The 18,902-nt window shown below is 26.9% G+C and overlaps 1 protein-coding gene across 2 annotated transcripts in view; it reads right to left on the bottom strand.

Annotated features, from left to right (window-relative positions):
- Window positions 1-18,902, bottom strand: part of LOC126550855 (AT-rich binding protein-like) — a 62,889-nt gene that overhangs the window by 20,498 nt on the left and 23,489 nt on the right. The window lies entirely within an intron of this gene.

Raw genomic sequence — 18,902 nt, 5'->3', positions numbered from 1 at the left:
AAATTGGATATAGTTTGAAGTTTAGGGGACAACAGTATTGGGGTATAAAAAAATTAAAATAAAACGAAAATTTTTGAGTATAACCAATTTTTGATCGAATTGGTTATTAATCTATAGTACTAGAAATATTCACCAAATATTTATAATAACATTTTGTATTGTAAAATATTTTGAACTACATAGTATATACAGACAGTTAATTTTTTTTTTTATTCTATCTATTAAAGTAAAAGTAATAAAAAAGTTTTCATCTTGCAAATGTAATACAACGTTCCTAATAAGTTGTTATTGTGATTTGTAAAAATATTAAATATGAATAGTCACGATTTTTTTTCTAGGTAAGTAATTCTAACTATTACATAATTTATAGTAAAATAAACTACCTACTAGCAATATACATATATATACAGTATATAATATTTATACTAAATACTTAGTAATAAAGGCTGACATATTGTTTTTGCTCAGAATCGTTTTTCGTGTACATTGTTCATCACTGAATTTATAATTTAGCACATGCACTACACTGATCAACTCAATGACGAGGTACGCTCGATGCCTACTATACAGCAAGCGGTTACCTACTTTCTCTCTTTAATTTTTAACGATGTTCTATAAATCAGGATATTATAATCAACGATATTTCATTTACAATAGTTCAAAGAAATTAAAGTATTTTTAAATTTATATTATTTTACTAATATTCAACTACTTATCTATTCATTGTATATAAAAATATATTTTTATCATTAACCTTTTGTGGGTTTGTAAAATTTTTAAAAGTTGTAACATCCCAAAGCTCTTTATAAATTGTCATTTTATTATAATTTGTCTCTTGTAAAGGTCGTCTTCTCGTAGTGTTTTAAATAAGTTAAACCGCAGGATTATGATGGTGAAAAAAATGTATGTATGCCACAAACCTATCTGTTTTTAATAAAATCTTAGTAATTTCCAGTACCGAAACAAAATTGTGTTTTTTTTTTCGAACGCTGCAACGGTACAAAATGTATATATTAACAAGAATAAAAAAAAATCGGGAAAGTATAATTTTAGATTGCCGGGAGCTTAATATTTGATTGGCAAAATAATTGAATATTCTTTTTTAACAATTGCAAATTTATCAAGAGCACACAAACAAACTGATTGCGAAGAGTAAAAAAAAAAAAATATCCACCATAACACCAATTGGTTTCTCTCGCATTTCACCCGTCCCAAGCCTAAAACGAACAATCCTCTTTCGACTATACTCGGACGTAATTTATATAGAAGTTATACATCATATCGTCCTCTGGCTGGCGCGTTACCCCGTAATAAATAGTGGCTTATTACTCAAAATGTCCGTCCTTCTCTCGCAGACACAATAAAACACGGCATATACTATATACGGCTCTGTCGTCGTATAATATGTTGCGCGATGAAGACCGTACGATATAATATATTACGTAGATATATAATATAATATACAGTCGGTAGATAAAGTTAAATAATTTCCGTTTCGAAAACCTCGGCGGGACCGCGGGTTTACGGTTTGAACACGATGATGATAATATTATATATAAAATATTGGGGGTAGATCACATCCCCGTATGCTATTTCCACGTTATACCGTTTGCCAGTCGAAAGTTTCTCTGTTAAAGAAAACGTGCGGCAATAGTGATATAAAGTGGCCCGGACAGCGCAAAGATGTCTGACAACGACTAGATTTAGAACACCTGTGCCTACATAAAATTAAACGTAGGTATATACGTTATTATACAAACGTGTATCATTCGTCTGTGTATATGATATTTTGATTAGAATTAAGATATATTTTTGACAACATTTTAAATTATTAAACGATACAAAAATATAAGACGTAAGTACTGGAAATTTAAATGTAAACAATATACAATGCCAACAATTGATAAGTGTCGTGAACGAGCACTCTTAAAACTGATGATTTTTTTGTCCGCAGAGATGAACACAAAAACAATCATTCACCAAATACAGCTGAAGATTGTGTTAAGAAAAAAGAAAATAATAAACAAATTAAATGAAACAGCGTCTAGTAAAAAAAAAAAGCTACACATCATTAAAAAATAATCACTCAAATCCTATCATAATCTCACAGAATATCTACAACTTAATTTTCAGTACTAACTATGAAAAAAATCGGTCCAAAAATTAATTACATATCGAGTAAAATGTACATCATGCAAACCAAAACATCAAAAACTGTTATCAAGTATGATTCTGTTTTACCTATATGGCTAGATACCTAGACGAAACAAAAATTAATTACTACTCGGATTTTCTATTATCATTCTAAAATTGTATTAATATTTTCAATGATAATTTTTAACTAATTTATGATGACATTTATTTATCTTAAATTTAAATTTTTATTTACTATATTATATTATTTTTTTATTTACTATAAACGAGGTTTGTGATTGGACTATAATATGTATATAACTTAAAGTATAGTTATGCCCATTTGTTACTTTTATTTAGGTACATATAGTAGATTACCCGCTCCGTCTAACCGAAGATACGATTTTTAAATAATTAAGTATACATTTCGGTATATTAGGTTTGTGTAATAATTACGGAGTGAAACGATAATTTCTTAATTTATTCTCCCCACAATGCAGGACGTAAGTTTAAAAGCTTTATATTCAACAGTTTAATTTTTTGTCAATTCAAACTCTCAAAGTAATCAATACTTTAGCAGTACTTGCTATTTTATTAAAAACTGTTATTATTAAAAGTATTTTCATAAATAAAATATTACGATATAAAACGATTCTATTCCTTTTTATAGACGGATCCTGAGTGACGGTACGCTACACAAATATTTATCTCATAAATTTTTAAATATTTTACCTATACATAAGCATTGAATTTCTGTCTTAAGCTAACTACTAAATAGGTAAGTAATCTTTTATACATATTATTATTATTAAAATAATTATACTACTCGTCTTTTCTTAAAAAAAATAAACGGGTTATGTGTAGATTTGGCTCTTGTCTTTCACATTTAGATCAGTTCCTGATCCTTTTAATAATGTAAACCCGAGAAGTATATTATTATTGTGGTTACAGTGTCTTTTAAAAAATTCCCAATTAAATTCTATCACGTGCTAATTTTTTTTATACAATTTACCACGTATATGCTGTGCAACTATATTATATTATACACTAAACAACAGTAAAATAAACGTCGATGACTTTAAATTCGTGACAAATCGAATATTGTTTTTCGTATCTATCGAAATGGCCTGTTGCTTATGATGTGAATTTTTTGTATATAATGTTGTGGTCATAATATAATGTATAAAAGTATGGCTAGTATAACGGTAGACATTTTTCCACGCGTCGACAAGGGATTTTTACATTTTTTCACATATTATATAATAATATTATCATTAATGTTATCGATTTATTAAAATATTTTTGTAGTATTACACTAGCCGTGTAGCTCAACTTCGCCCTGGAATAAATAAACAATATAAAATACGACACTTGGCGTATTTAGTTTTAACACAATATCTCAGTCCACGGTTCAGAGTGCCGCTGTCAGTGAACCTCGATTTGTGGTCAAAGCCGACCGATGTGAATACAATACTTTGTGTACTTCGGTGTAAATGTAATAACTTTATGAACTAATAATCGATTTAACTTTTACTAGCAAAAATTAACTATTATAAAATACGCCACTTGTTATTATTGTTAGTACTTACGCCTGCCCATACAGTAGTTTACATGGCATGTAATCAATACAAATATTAAAAAAGTTTAAGTGTACCTATCATGCGTGATCCAAACTACTCTCTAAACTTTTCTGATATTACTGGAAAAAATCTTTGAAATACTTGTCGAAATCGGTCAAGTAGTTTTAAATCTTAAAAACTACAACCACACACATATTTTATATTTCTTTTTAACCATATAAATTATAAATATTTTTTTATATTTTTTATAGCTATAATTTTTTAAGATTTGTATTCTTTTGAATGATAACATACATTTTTAATTTTATATTCTAAAGCAGAATATTATTCGAAATATTTTAATCTATAAAAATGAATTGGACGACTAACTTATTAGTTGTGATAGTATTTTAAGTTGAGACTATTGATAAACATTTTGTGGAATATCCAATACTACTCCACTCCGCACACCATAACTTAAAAATACTTTTTTTTATTTCTAAACAAATTTTAATTTACAACCTATACAAACAAGGTATAATAAGTTATAATTAATTCATAAACTAACTCGTTAAAATTCAATTTTGATGTATCGAAATATTCCAAAAAATAATTCTTTGAAATAAGAAATTAAAAATTCATATCATTAAAAAGTAAAATATACCTAGCAAAAATAATAATGAAAATAATAGTAAAATCATAATTTTTAAGAACATTTTTATCTTTCAAAGATTTAAAATTAAAAAGCATTTTTAAAAACGTCAGTATAGTTTTTGAAATATTAAGTGTCCTACGTTAAATGGATCGCTTCGGTGTACATATACATTATTTATTTCAATAAATAATATGATTGTCAGATTGTGGGTACTAAACGTATTGAACCTATTATTTGTAAAAGGCCGTGACCGATATTAAACAGACCGAGTGCGCGTATGCCAGAAAAACAGAGAGAGAGAGGGGAGGCGAAGAAAACCGAAAGAAAAAACCATCCGATGGTATAGCGGCCGGCCCGTCAAGACGATAACGACGTCATTGTAGGCGGCGGCATATATCACATCACACACGACAATATGCGCAGAAAGCGTTTGCGAGAAATGCCGTAAAAAATAATATAAAAGCAATAAGAAAAACAAGAATATTGTTTGAAACATAAAAAACCGTAAAAACCGTACGCCGCCACCGCATAGTAATAATACATTGAATTCGTCATATACGCACATAAACATTGAACCATACACACCGCCTCTGAGTTTTCCCATTTTCTTGTGCGTGTACAACATCATTATTGTTATTTTATGCCTTCGGTCAGTAAGTCATTGTGGTGTGAGCGTAAAATAGTCTAAGCAACAAAAAAAAAGAACCATAATAAAATAATGAATCGCGCGATAAACGCATAGAAAATAAAACAGATACAGTCGGACAAATCGGTACGTCACACAGTCTGGAGTAGATTTAATCTGAAGGTGCCATTTGTGGGGGGAGGTGGTAGCAGGGTGAATGCCCATAATTGTTAGTGTTTTATTTTCTGCCATTATACAACTTACAAATGCGCCGATGATCATTGGGTAAAAATGTAAAATGTTAAAATATATTATGTATACTTAATATTATAGGTAGATATCATAATTTATAAAACAATATCATTATTATATTAACAATAACATTGAACAATTATGACCCAAAAAATACTCAATTTCGAAAAGCTTAAATACGAAATTATAAATTCATCAATATTGATTTTTGATTCCCGGCCGTGTTCTCTACAAAAATAGGGGAGGGGGTCTAGATAGTACCAATATTTTACCGATTACCGACTATACCTAGTAATCTGAAAACATAATTGAATTTTTAGTAAAATTATCTGATCTTTTTAAATTGAACGTACAAACCTTTTGACATTTAGTTTTTAAATGTCGAATACTGAGAATTTTAATGTGTGTTATAATATTAAGCTGAATAAATAAATTTATAAATCTAAAAAAGTCATTTTCAAATCAATTCCATGACGTATTCAAATATGTTTTCAGATATTTTATTGGATAAAATAAGTTAGTCAATAGAATTTAAAAAACAACATAATGAATGTTCGTGTAGCGCGTTTTTGACATGTGCGTGCGGAAGCGCTCTGCTATTTCTTTTACACTAGTGATCACTTACTAGTAACTACATTTATACGAAATAACTCCTTAAAAACAATCGGTTTTGAATCCCCTTAAGACATTAATTTCGTTTTCACATGTTCACGTTTTTTTAATTTATAGCCTGTTGTTAGGTTAATTATAGTTTATGCATAGAGTATTGTATACTATTATAGTTTTAATTAATTACTTAAATGTACCTAATATATATTTATATGTATACCAAAATCTAAAAATCAATCAAAATGTGAAAAAAATTAATAATTTTTATTTAAACTCCTCAACCTCATTCATCCACCGCTAAACAAAACACAGGGGGGGGGCTTGAATGTTCACTGTTCAAACACTTCCCGAAATATTTGGATTTAGTAATACAATTTTAACACTAACAAATTAAAATAATTATCTAATATAATTTGAAAAAAAAAAAATACTTAAACAGGGTTTATACATAAAATCATATTATACCTATTGTGTATATACGTGGAGGATACAAAAAAATTGAAAAAAAGTTCGACTTTTCAATAACTGATTTTCAAAAATACCCCCCAAAATTGTTTTCTACGAATGTCTCTGAAACACAGTACCTAAAAGTGCCTATTTCAATATTAAACTTATGAAGAATGCAGAGAAGGGATTGAGTATTCCAACTAAATTTTAAAATATTCTAGCGTGTTCTTACTTTTTTTTCAAATTAAGACATGGGATGGTTAATTTATTTAAATTTAAATTTTAAATAATTACAGTTAATATTTTTTTTTTATAAAAAAAAAACTAACCACAAAATGTGTGTAAGTAATAAGAATACTGATGTCTAATGCATACGTGATAATCATAAATATTAATATATCTCAACATTTAACTCTGCTAACTATGTGTCATCGTGAATTCTAAAGGGAAGAATTACTGTAGATGAAGTATACTATCCTAAAATACAAGAATACTCTAACTTAAATGAAAAACAATCTTATTTATGGAATTCATTAAAAGAAGTCTGTAGAGTAAAAAAAATGTTTGTTTACTTTTTAAAAATAATTTTCGTTAATTTCGTTGAAAGCTTAGGCATCACCTGTAGTATCAGCTTAGTCCAATTAGAATTTTGGATAGATTTTAGTCTCTTATAAGTCATATATGACAAAAATATATTATTATGTAAATATTACAATATATAATTATAAATATATATATATATATATATTGAGGTTATGATTAAAACTTTGAAAGTAAATATAATAAGTTATGAAATGTTTGTTAACTTGTGGTAATAAGTTGGTGGAATTAATAAGAGTAGTATAATAGGGATAAAGATCCCTACGGTTATACTCGGTATTGTAATTAGGTATATAGATGAACGCAAATTTGGTATGTGCCATCAGAGTACCTCTACCATTTCTTTTCCAAGTCGAGTATTGACCTAATTACTATAATGAAGGAAAAGTAAACTGTAACGTTGAAAAAATTTGGAACTACTTAAATTTTGGCATAATTTTTTTAAAAAACTACTTTTCAAATACAACATTTCTAGTATACATTTCAACTCGAAATAATTGAATGCAATCGAATCGTTAATTTTTTTTACAGATACACTCAGCATAGTTAATAAAGTAAATATTATTGTATGAGCGGTGTTAGTATGTGACACTGCTGCTGATAGAGGTGATGAGAAATTTTAAACCCGTCACTTAACACCTATATTAATTAACCACTCGATAATTCATCGACCTTCGTATAATCGTTTGAATATAAAATAAATATTCATAATTTTAAAAAATGATAAACTGCATTAATATATGTAAAATATTATTGTTAGTATTATATATACTATTATAATTTATAAAATAAAATAATATAATATAGTTTAATATAATATTAATACATATTTTATTAACTAATAAACGAGAGAGGTATATCTTTTAAACGGTGTGTATAAGGTAACCCCCCTGAACCCGTTGTCGTCGTATTCAACGTGAAATGCGAAATATGTATACATTATAATAAATAAAATACAGCATAAAACCGTTAAAGTCTCGCCTAGGTCTTGAATTCCGTTATTATTATGATTAATTTTCGTCTCGCGTAATAAACGTATTTTATACGAAAACGCGAAAATGCGTTTGGGCATTTTTGAAACGCGGCACATTAATCTAATCACTTTTGCGGATCGCAATGCCATTACTCGTTATGCGTTTATTATATAGGTACCACATAATACATACGTATATTATAATGTATTTTTTAAAATACGCCACTGTCGATGGTACATATTTTCACGGATTTTGCGATTTCTCATTTTTCTCCGTGAACAATTTGCAGTTTATTGCTATGTACGTATAATACATAATATTATAATATTACAACAATATTATATTATATTCGCCGAGCATATTATTACATTTTTGGCTTATAAAACCAGCATAATCGTCGCCGTAAACGCAATTCGTTTTTTGATCAAATGGTTTTCCGTGTTTACAAATCGTATAACTATGCCTACATATACCTAGTAGGTATAGTTGTTCCATAATCGATTTGCGATACTGTACCCGCTGCCGTACACTGTACAGTAATATCACATTATTGCGATTTTACGGTGACTATAAAATACGTTTCGATTTATTATTATAATATAGCCTATATAAGGTACGTAGGTACGCTGTATACTTCAGAGCCGACGATAAGAAAGAAAAAAAATTATGATAATAGTAATAGGTTTTAGTATAGCGTCTACGCGTGCGTATAAATAAATATTATAGTAATATAGCGTCGGGAAACGATTTCATAAAATAGATAAATTTAAATAATAATGACGTTTTTTTCTCTTTTTAAATAAATTTCATCGTGCCATTTATCCGTGATCCGCGTTAACATTTTCGAAACGACCAGCTATGGAGTTATAATCTAGGCATAGGAACGACGGCTTAAAATTTAAAATTCAAATGATGCAACCGATATCGCGAGACCTCAAACCAGTCGGGCTAAAGTACAACGTATATTATTATCGTTATTTATAATAATTTGATGTTATGTACTATTAGGTATATTATTATTTTATTCTGTTTTGCGTTGAAACAAAAATATTCACTATGCCATTTACAAGCATTCAACAAGTTTTCCGCGGCGTGAAATAGCTGACATTTTTTTTAGAAAGAAGGAGTCGCCGCTACGCATACGTAATATATTCAATACAATATTGTTAATACAGTACGTTGTAGAAAACGCCGAAATACGATTGCAGTACAAAATAAAACGACTAGAGACGTTGCTATTGGACATAATTGGCCTGACCTCGTTTCGTTTGAATAATAACGAATGTCTAGATAGCGGATGATTCCTTTTACGAAAGACACTCACTATCGCAAAAACTGTTGTTTTGAGAATATTTTTACTAATTTTTATCGGTTTCGTTTTTTAAAATTTTCAAGACAACGTGAATTTTATGTTTCTTATTTCGAAGCTCAATTTGATTGTTTCCGTAGAAACAATTTTACTATTTTTTGAATTAAATTTAAATTTTATTTTCCTAGAGTGATGGAGCCACTAATATTTTATTGCACAATATTCCATCATATATGAAAGTTAGGTCTATAAAAGTATGCTTAAAACTGATCCGTAGTGTGCTTTTTCATTAAAAAAAAACCCATGACTATATCTGATGAGTGGTTCACAAGTTTATTGGCTTCTAAAATTCACATATCCGTGTTAAAATTTCCAAGAAATCGTTTGCAGCGCCACTTATTAGTCAAATTGTAAATCAAAACCATCAACTGACCCATACACTCACAAATATTTCATCAAAATCGATCCAGCCGTTTAGGAGTTCAGTCACATACTCATATATATAATACATGTACAGAAGAATTGTATTTATAAAGATAAACTACTTCTCCGGCCCTCCGGGTTATGATTTTTGTAAATCGAACTACTCCAAATAATAGTCTGCTTCGGAATATGAAATTAAAAATGAGCTTTGTCATTCACAAGAGTAAAACCTTAAAAACTGATAACGATAAAATAATTAAAAACAAAAAAATACAATTTTTTCAAAAATTTTGTTTTGTAACGACTTAAAAGTTAAAACTGTGCAAAAGAGATATTTTCAAAAAAATTATATACTTATAGTGTTTTCTGAAATAATAAGTGTGTTGCGTTACATGGATCACCGACCTCCGAATATAATAGTAATACCAACCCAAAAAATCCCATTTAAATTATAGATATGTTTCTGGACATATTCAACGTAAACATAATCGCGATCGTCTGATTCTTTCTGGTCATTCCTATTTTGCAAGAATCGTGTCTTTTATATATAATGTACATATATGTGACGTATCTAACAATGCCACACCATGTAGTGTTTATGTGACAGCGTTCTACACAGTATAGCTTAATAGTTTAAACTTTAAACTTTAAACTCCTAATCGCAATTAATTATCGCCAGCGTATTAGCTGTATATACGTAGGTAGTGTCTACCTTTGTTTTTTATACTGACACGTCAATTTCACACTTTAAAATTTGAAACTTTAGATGATTTTTATACACGAATATACAACACCATGCTAAAATACTGTTTTTTTTTCTGGGATAATTGTTTCCGACCAACAACAACGCAAATTAGTAATTACTGTGTACACTATAACGATTTCCAGTTACATCGTTATTTCACATTTATTATACATATGTAGTTATATTTGTTTAACAGTCTAAATATTTATCTGTAGATCGATATAATAAGTAATGGTGCGCAGAGGGTGTGTGTAAAATAATTGTAATTGTAATTACGAATAATTTGTAGTGCATTTTGTGTAACAATAAATTATTTTTGAGCAAAATTTGTAATTGTGCTGGTACGTCGTAGATCTATTTATTCAGAATTTCTATATAAACCGAAATATCATTCCTCTAATCAACATGAAGTTGATTATTATTTTATTTCTATTTGATGTTAATACAGGTTATTAAATAAAATATTTGTATGTTGTGAACACCGGCCGAAGTATACTTATTCCAAATCAAAATTAATCATACAGTTATAAATATAATTAAATTGCAAATCACTATAATATGATCACTGTTCAAATAAAAAATTCTAAAATGATGAAAATCAAATAATAAAGCATTATGATATTATATCATCACAAAAACATATAGTTCAATTATTAACAATAATCACGTTTAGTCATTATTTATTATATTTTTAATAGCGAACATATTGTTTTATCATATGACTTAAACTGTAGTGCAAATAGCATTTCAATATTAATTAATGAACTAATTTAAAAACAATAATCATACGCAATATTGAAATTTCAGTCTTGGCTCACTAAATAAAAACAATAATAGTATAAATATCGCCATTACAAAAATAAAATACACCATCGCAATTACGATTATTGTTATGAAATGACCGAAGAAAATTGATTGCCTTTTCCCAAATGAGAAAAATTCATAAAAGAAACTATATATATGCGTGTATTTATATACGTTATACTATACATTTCTATGAGCCTCGCTGTAAGACCCATATTTTTAACCTATTTAACAATTTAATCAAATAAAATTTATTATAGGTATAGTATGATATTTTAAACCTTAAAACCTCTTTAGCCTTTCAGCCTCATCTGCTCCAAAAAAAAAAGAAATGTTTAATACTTTTAATCCGTCCTGGTCGGCGGTCACAACTATACTAAATACGGTGGAAGTTTTACACAATATAACTTTCAAGTTTAACAAATAATTCCTAAATAATATTATATCATCCTATTTTGAACGTACCAAGTTTGCTTTTGTCAGATAGGAATTCGAAATTTGCATTTTATCGTGCATACTATAGTTCATGTCTTATATATATAACATGAAAAGAAAATCATATCCATACCAATAATATCTAGAACATCAACCCTAAATATACTTACAATTTTTATGATTAAATTAGAAAAATTATGTCATAGGTTGTTGTTACAGTATTTAGTATTAAACGAAGATATAAATTACGTAGAGGTATTAATAAAGGGATTTAACGTGAAACGATATTATAAGAACGGCGGAGCGTTTAAAAAAAATAATTCATCGCAACTTACTATCAAATAGTATAAAAGATATTGTATTATTTCATAATATATTATGTATATATACTTAAATGCATGTGCATAGTTGCATTTTTTCAATCCATAGTAAGGTGCAGAAATATAAAAAGCTGGTAATTGATAATTGTTAGTGTGCAAGGTCCGTTAAAAAATATATAGTGCTTCTTTCAAAAAAATGAATTATTTTAAAATAGGAAAGTCTTGGATTACTGCTGTGGTAGTGATGTCATTGTTTCAGTAAACCGTATTTACATAAATATAATATACCTACAACAGTTGTAATGAATGTGATTACAGAGGTAATAAGGCCGAGCTAGCAGAAGACTCTCGACCCAGTTATTGTTCAACGCTGGTGCAGGTGATGAGAACTTACGGCAACATAATATATTTTCTTACACAGTATTATCGTGTCCAAATCGTTGAGTTTACAAGATACGTACAACATGTATTTTCAAATAAATTATATTTTACACAATATGTATAATATATATTGTATTTTGCAGAGGGTTCAAAATTTCAAGTAGAGGTTCATATCCTTTGGTTTAAAAGAATAATATATATCTATATCGTATAAGACTATAACGTTCTTATTGCCAGTTGTATATTATACCTACATCAGAATGGATTTTAGTCTGGAAAATTATATCCGTATGAAATTAAATATAGTTGGATAGATATTTATAGATTATATTGTTTACTTAAATAAAAAAAAAATAAACGAATAAGAAATCAAACATTAAATTTTTGTCTAACGTGTCTAGCATGAACGATGACAAGTAGTAATGGTTAACCCAGTTCAGCTAATTTAATAATTTATTCAAAGTTCCAAACTCGGCGTGTAACTGATTATAATATATACATTTCATCGAAATCAGCATATTTGAAAATTTGAAATTCATTTTTTATGTTGTACCACTGATGAAATAATAATTTATATTTTTACACAAAACATTTAGATACTGCCAAATTTACTATACTACCTATATGGTAGGTGCATTATAATATATTTTTACATTCTAATCTGATACTTTAAATCAGTTTCCGACGCTCTAGACTTTTATAGATATAGGTAAACATCGAAATTACGTATGTTATTTTCAATGTACCGCTCGCTCAGAAATATTGTAATTCCTGTATTGTTAGTTTAATATATACATACAGGAACCTAATATATTATAATGGATTTCATTACTTTCAACATGATTTCTCGGAGTGCGATATTGTTGAAATACGAATATAAAAAAGATAATTCGGAATATGTCTAATTTTATAGGAACGAACGTCACCAACAAGTTAAGGAACGACTATTGATTTTTGAATTCACCGGAAAGTTAATATTAAGAAGTAATAAAATAATTTTGATTTTTATCCAAAAACTATCAATGTTGCAATTCATAAAAGATTTTTAAATGTAGATATACGTATTTCTTTAATGTCATTTTGATAAATGAATTAATATTTTTTAAATTAATAATGTTAATAATATGAGTTCAAAAAATTCTATAAGTAGATACTAGATAAAGTATTGTTCTAGTTTTAGAAATGATGAAGATTAAAATTATTTGATCGTGTAGAGTGAATTTTAAAATGGTATTAAAAATGTATTTTAATAATATAATAGGTATGACTGAATACTAACGAGTTATTACTAACGAATAATGACTAAAGATACATATTATTCTAAAATATGTTTTAATATATTTCGTACAGACTTAGAAATTTCATTTTAAAATCACCGATGAAGTTATAATTTATTTTTTCGCACAAAACAATTTGAAAATCAAATACAGCCGAATTGTTAATGTTCGAATATTTTATTTTCAATACAACACAGATAATATTTACATAACTATTTCATATTTTAAATTAGTTTTTAGTACATTGATCTTATATAGATATAGGTAAACATCGAAATTGCGTATGTGATATTTTCGATATACTATAGCTCACAAATATTGTAATTCTTGTGTTTGTAATACACTTCGTATACAATTTATACAGGCTACATTACTTTCAATATGATTTCCAACATTTGTTTCAAAATACGAATGCAACGAATACAAACAAGATAATTTGGAAATGCTCAAATGTAATTGCATATTGGATCGAAAATCACCGATAAGTATATAAGTATTGACTTTTGTATTCGTCGGAAAGCCAATATTGATGCGTTCTGGTGGAAAACCAATTTACGGCCACCAGCAAACTGTTTGCACCTACAAGCTATTAAAATTCACATAATGCCTATACTGAATGATTCAATGAACACACTCAACCCCATTATATTCTTCAATAATGTAGTTATTTCAAATCTAAATTTTGGAATTTTTAAATATTATGTTCGGAAATCATATTTTTAAATTCTTAATATTTATTGTACAATTTAAGAAGTGTCCTGTGGAGATAAAAATATCTGTCATTCAAATAAAAATCCCCTTCAATACAATAAATTATTTTTCCAAAACTAATTTTAAGGTCCATAATATTCTTAGTATTGACATTTTAACAACTACGAAATTACTCATTCAAATTTTGAACTAGATACATCAACAATTTAAAAAGAAATTAACCACTTGATAATTTTAATTAAATAATAGTTGGTTGTGATTTGAAAAAAAGTTTGTATTCCATACAAACACTGCTTAAATCGTATACAAAATCTTAATAATTTAAAATATGGCTTTTAAGTTTACTCAAAAATTTAAAAAACTAAAATTTGAATAGATTTATTTTTAAAGCGAAATAATGGGAGTGCGAATACTTTATAAATCACCCTGTGTGTACGATGTACATATATATATATAATATGTACACAGATGAGTGTAACGTGCGGTATAGTATGCCGCAAAGCAACATTAAATAAATATGTATAACAAATTGGAAGAGCACAATGTATTGATAACTCGACAGGAATGTAACATTGGTCGTCTGTGTAGGTACGTATATTATACATTATACATATTAATGCTATGTATAGGTACTTTTCATAAATCGAATAATGCGTCGTATATAATATTTCAATGAAAATGTTTTAGAGCTTATAATGATTTTTAGATTTTAAATACCTACTCAGAATATGATAGTAATATAAACCACCTATAACAGTAATACCACTGACGTCGATAAAATAAAGTATAGTTGGGACGTTATGCGTGACTATAATACCGGGAAAAAAGCACATTTTATAAACTGCAGCGAACGATGTATGCACAGATTGTGCTATATTTTAAAAGGTATAAAATTATTTGAATTGGAAATTGAATCATTATATTGCATACATTATTACACAGTGTGATTCGTAGAATATGTTCACCCCCCCCCCCCCACACACACACAACCACAATTTATTCTTTTAATAATTTATTTACTCAAAATAAGACTATTTTTGAAATTTTGAAATATATTCAAGCACAATAATATTTAAAATATTCAGATTTTTATATCATTTAAGAAGTGTAAAAATACATTTCTTTTTCATTGAGAACCAATAATTTTTACTGAAAATGTTGATAAGCATATTATGATTTTTTAAAAAATGTTTATGTAAGTACATCTAAATCAAAACTCCAATAATTTTTTTCTGAATTATAAAAATGTATACACTAAAGAGTAAATATTATGTTTTTTAACAAAAATTTTAAATATATGTGATATTATCGGTTAATCATAGTCCTAATATCTTTCAAATCTTTTATCACGGCCCGAGTATTATAGGGTATACAAACATTTTTAAAAAGAAGTCATCTGATCAGAAAATATATATGTGAAAAATATGTCTCTCGTTTAGAAATAAGAAGTCTGATATTGCTATAGTGGACACTCTTTAAATAACACCTCCTATACGAAATCTTAGTATTTAAAAATATGACCCATAAGTATACTTAAAAACTCAAAAAAAAAAAGAAACTGAATAAATGTCATGATTTAGTATAGATTTGATAAAATGGTATATAATAATTATATATTTTTATTTATTGCAGCGTACCTGCGTAACTACCATACATTTTATAAAATTATTTCAAATTAAAATCCTAGAAATTTAAATGGCAGTATACATATAATACGCATACCGACAAATAAAACTTTTCATTTTCTTTGAAATTGTTACTCATTAAACCTTAAATATAGTAGGTTATAAAATGATACCTACGCATAGGTATGCGTTACATTATTATATTGAATAGCTGCTGTTTAATAACGAATACATTATTACAATATGTAAAGACGTATAGTGCATATAAACGAAAATATTTTCGCTTTTACTAGTTACCAACGAACAAAAGCTAATACCTATATTTTAAACATTTTAAAGCCGTCGGAAAACGAATGAAGAATATTAATTCTATGGTTTTTCTCTCCAAAAATCTTGAAAAATTCGAGCGGTCTCAATTGTTAAAACAAAAGTTTATATAAACCATTTAATATTTTTTAGTTTACTTAAAAAAATAAACACACACACCATTATTGTTTACAACAATAATTTAAGAGCAATAATTTATTAAGAATATTTTGAATAAAAATATTATTATCTTTTACTTCGAAAAAAACAGATGAGTTTTTGATAGGTACAATTAGTTTGGATATTTTAATTGGTTTAACATAATACAAACTTTCAAAACCTATTTTCGTTTAGAAAAAGCGATTATAAAATATTTAAATTAATAAAATACTATTATTAAAAATTGATTTTTTTTTTTTAATTTACTTTTGTATAAATCAGCGTGAAATCCATAACTATCATACAAATTTAAAAATATATTATTGGAATTTTAAAAATAGAGATTATAATAATAATGATAATTTACTATAAGTAAGTACATTAAACAATTGAATTTAAATACTTTCCAATGCAAATATTATACATTTATATTCTAATACTTTAACTAGATTAAATGTTGTGATGAGGAAAAATTAATAATGGATGATCCACAATCTCGACTATAATTAAAAGCGATTACGACAAGCAGGCTCCTCAGTCCTCAATGTGATACGCTTTAAATAAATTAAGCTCCTTCGTAAATTTAATAAACTAAAAACTAAATATGCGTGTCTTCATTAATTTGTATCTTCTTTAAAAAAAAAAAAAAAAAAAAAAAAAAAAAAAAAACATTTTGATAAAACAAAAATACTTTTGTTGGTCTCATTCAATTGACTTCAATGAAAAAATTTAAATTTAAATTTTATTTATCACTAATTTTATACAACGGTCCAATTGGAATATAGATAAACTTTATTTAGTATTTTTTCTTTTTGATTTCAGAACAACAATAAATATATCATTGCGTACAAAAACTGTTCTGACTTTCGAGCATGTCTGATCAAGACGTTGGTTAAAACGACGTTTTTAACATTTTAGCGATTTTTGTAAAAACTACTGGGAAGTTCTCCACTTTTGAACACAATCTATGTTCAATTTCCAATCTGTAGAGGTGCTGCATAAAACTTTTTAAGCTTTTTTACTACCCAAAAAAAAAGTGTTGACCGATTGTAAAACCAATAGCTTTTTTGGCCCAAACCAAATCTAAAAAGAAACATATGAAATCCCTTAAGAATAATAATGTTTGTGTTTCTGAACAAATTATAAAAAAATGTGAAAACAGAATACCTTTTTTATTAATGTTTAAAAAAATATACTTTGGCACATAAATATTTTCAATATGTTTAAAAATAAACATTATTTCCGATGTAATTGAGTATTTCAAATCCCATGATTAATGGTATGAGTCATGGACTAATTAGATTACGTCATATAACAGTTGAAATTATGAATTTAATTTAATTATGTGAGATAATCCACTAAATAGGTACCTATTTATTTTAAAAAGAATATACCTACAATTTGCAAAAAAAAATAAAATAACCACATACGTTTTAAATCCACTTAAAAATCTAAATCTAAAACATTTTCAAATATTATAAGATAGTAATATGTAATATGTATAATGTATATTATACGTAGGTAGGTATATGATACTACAATATTTTATGGCCATAATTATATTTTTTTAGTAATAAAAACCATTAAATTGATAAATTCATGTTTAAAGTATTCAAAAATCGGATTCATTTGTTATTTACTATATTATATTCTGCAAATTCCAAACCATATATTACATAATATTATGTACAAATAATTTACAAATTGCTTAGGAATAAATTAACACAAAAATAAATTGTATTTTACATCACTTTTACTGATATAGTTTCACTTAATTAGAAATATTTGACGATAATTCGAGTTATTACTTTTTTTGTAAATTCTGATTGAAAATATTTGCAATTCTAAAGAAATTGATGTGAAGATGTTATAGGTTAGTACGGACTTTGAAAATTTGAATTATTTTGAAAACTTAAAGTAGATTAAATTGGATCATTTATTAAATGGTTCACTGATTCACGGTTCCGTATATTTTTATATGAGCAATAAACCCAAATTAACATAATATATCTTAATATGCATAAGGCCAATTTATATAATTATGTTCATTCAGTTATATACTATAGACTAAAACGGGTTTACTTAATTATTATAATTAATGCTGGAAACCTGAGGCAATATGTGTTTCAAAATATTTGTCTCAACATAAAATATTAATTTACTTATCAATATTCCATTGTTATATTATAATAATATATAGTCATATAGAGATAAATTCGTGGATCTTGACATAATTTTTAGTTTTCAAATTTAAGCATAACTTTTCATACTTCAGTCATAACTTATAAACAATTTAAGATTATAATATAATATGTATTAATATGTGTAGTAAATTTATAAAAGAAAAAACTAGAAAATTAAATATGTTAGAAATATTTACAGTGACCACAAATCTTTGAAAAATTCCATTGCGTGACATTACCTGAGATTTGATTGTCCTATTTTAGACTATTAAATGTGCATCGAAAAATGAAAATATTATGTGAAAGTCGTACTAGTATAATGTAAGAAAAATGAAAAACTGGACTAGGTAGATACATCAGACGATGATGA

This window comes from Aphis gossypii, chromosome 1 (assembly GCF_020184175.1).
Source record: "Aphis gossypii isolate Hap1 chromosome 1, ASM2018417v2, whole genome shotgun sequence".
In the NCBI taxonomy this organism is placed as follows: Eukaryota; Metazoa; Arthropoda; class Insecta; order Hemiptera; family Aphididae; genus Aphis; species Aphis gossypii.
Note: the sequence above shows the minus strand (reverse complement) of the source record. Positions and strands in the feature narration are given on the sequence as shown.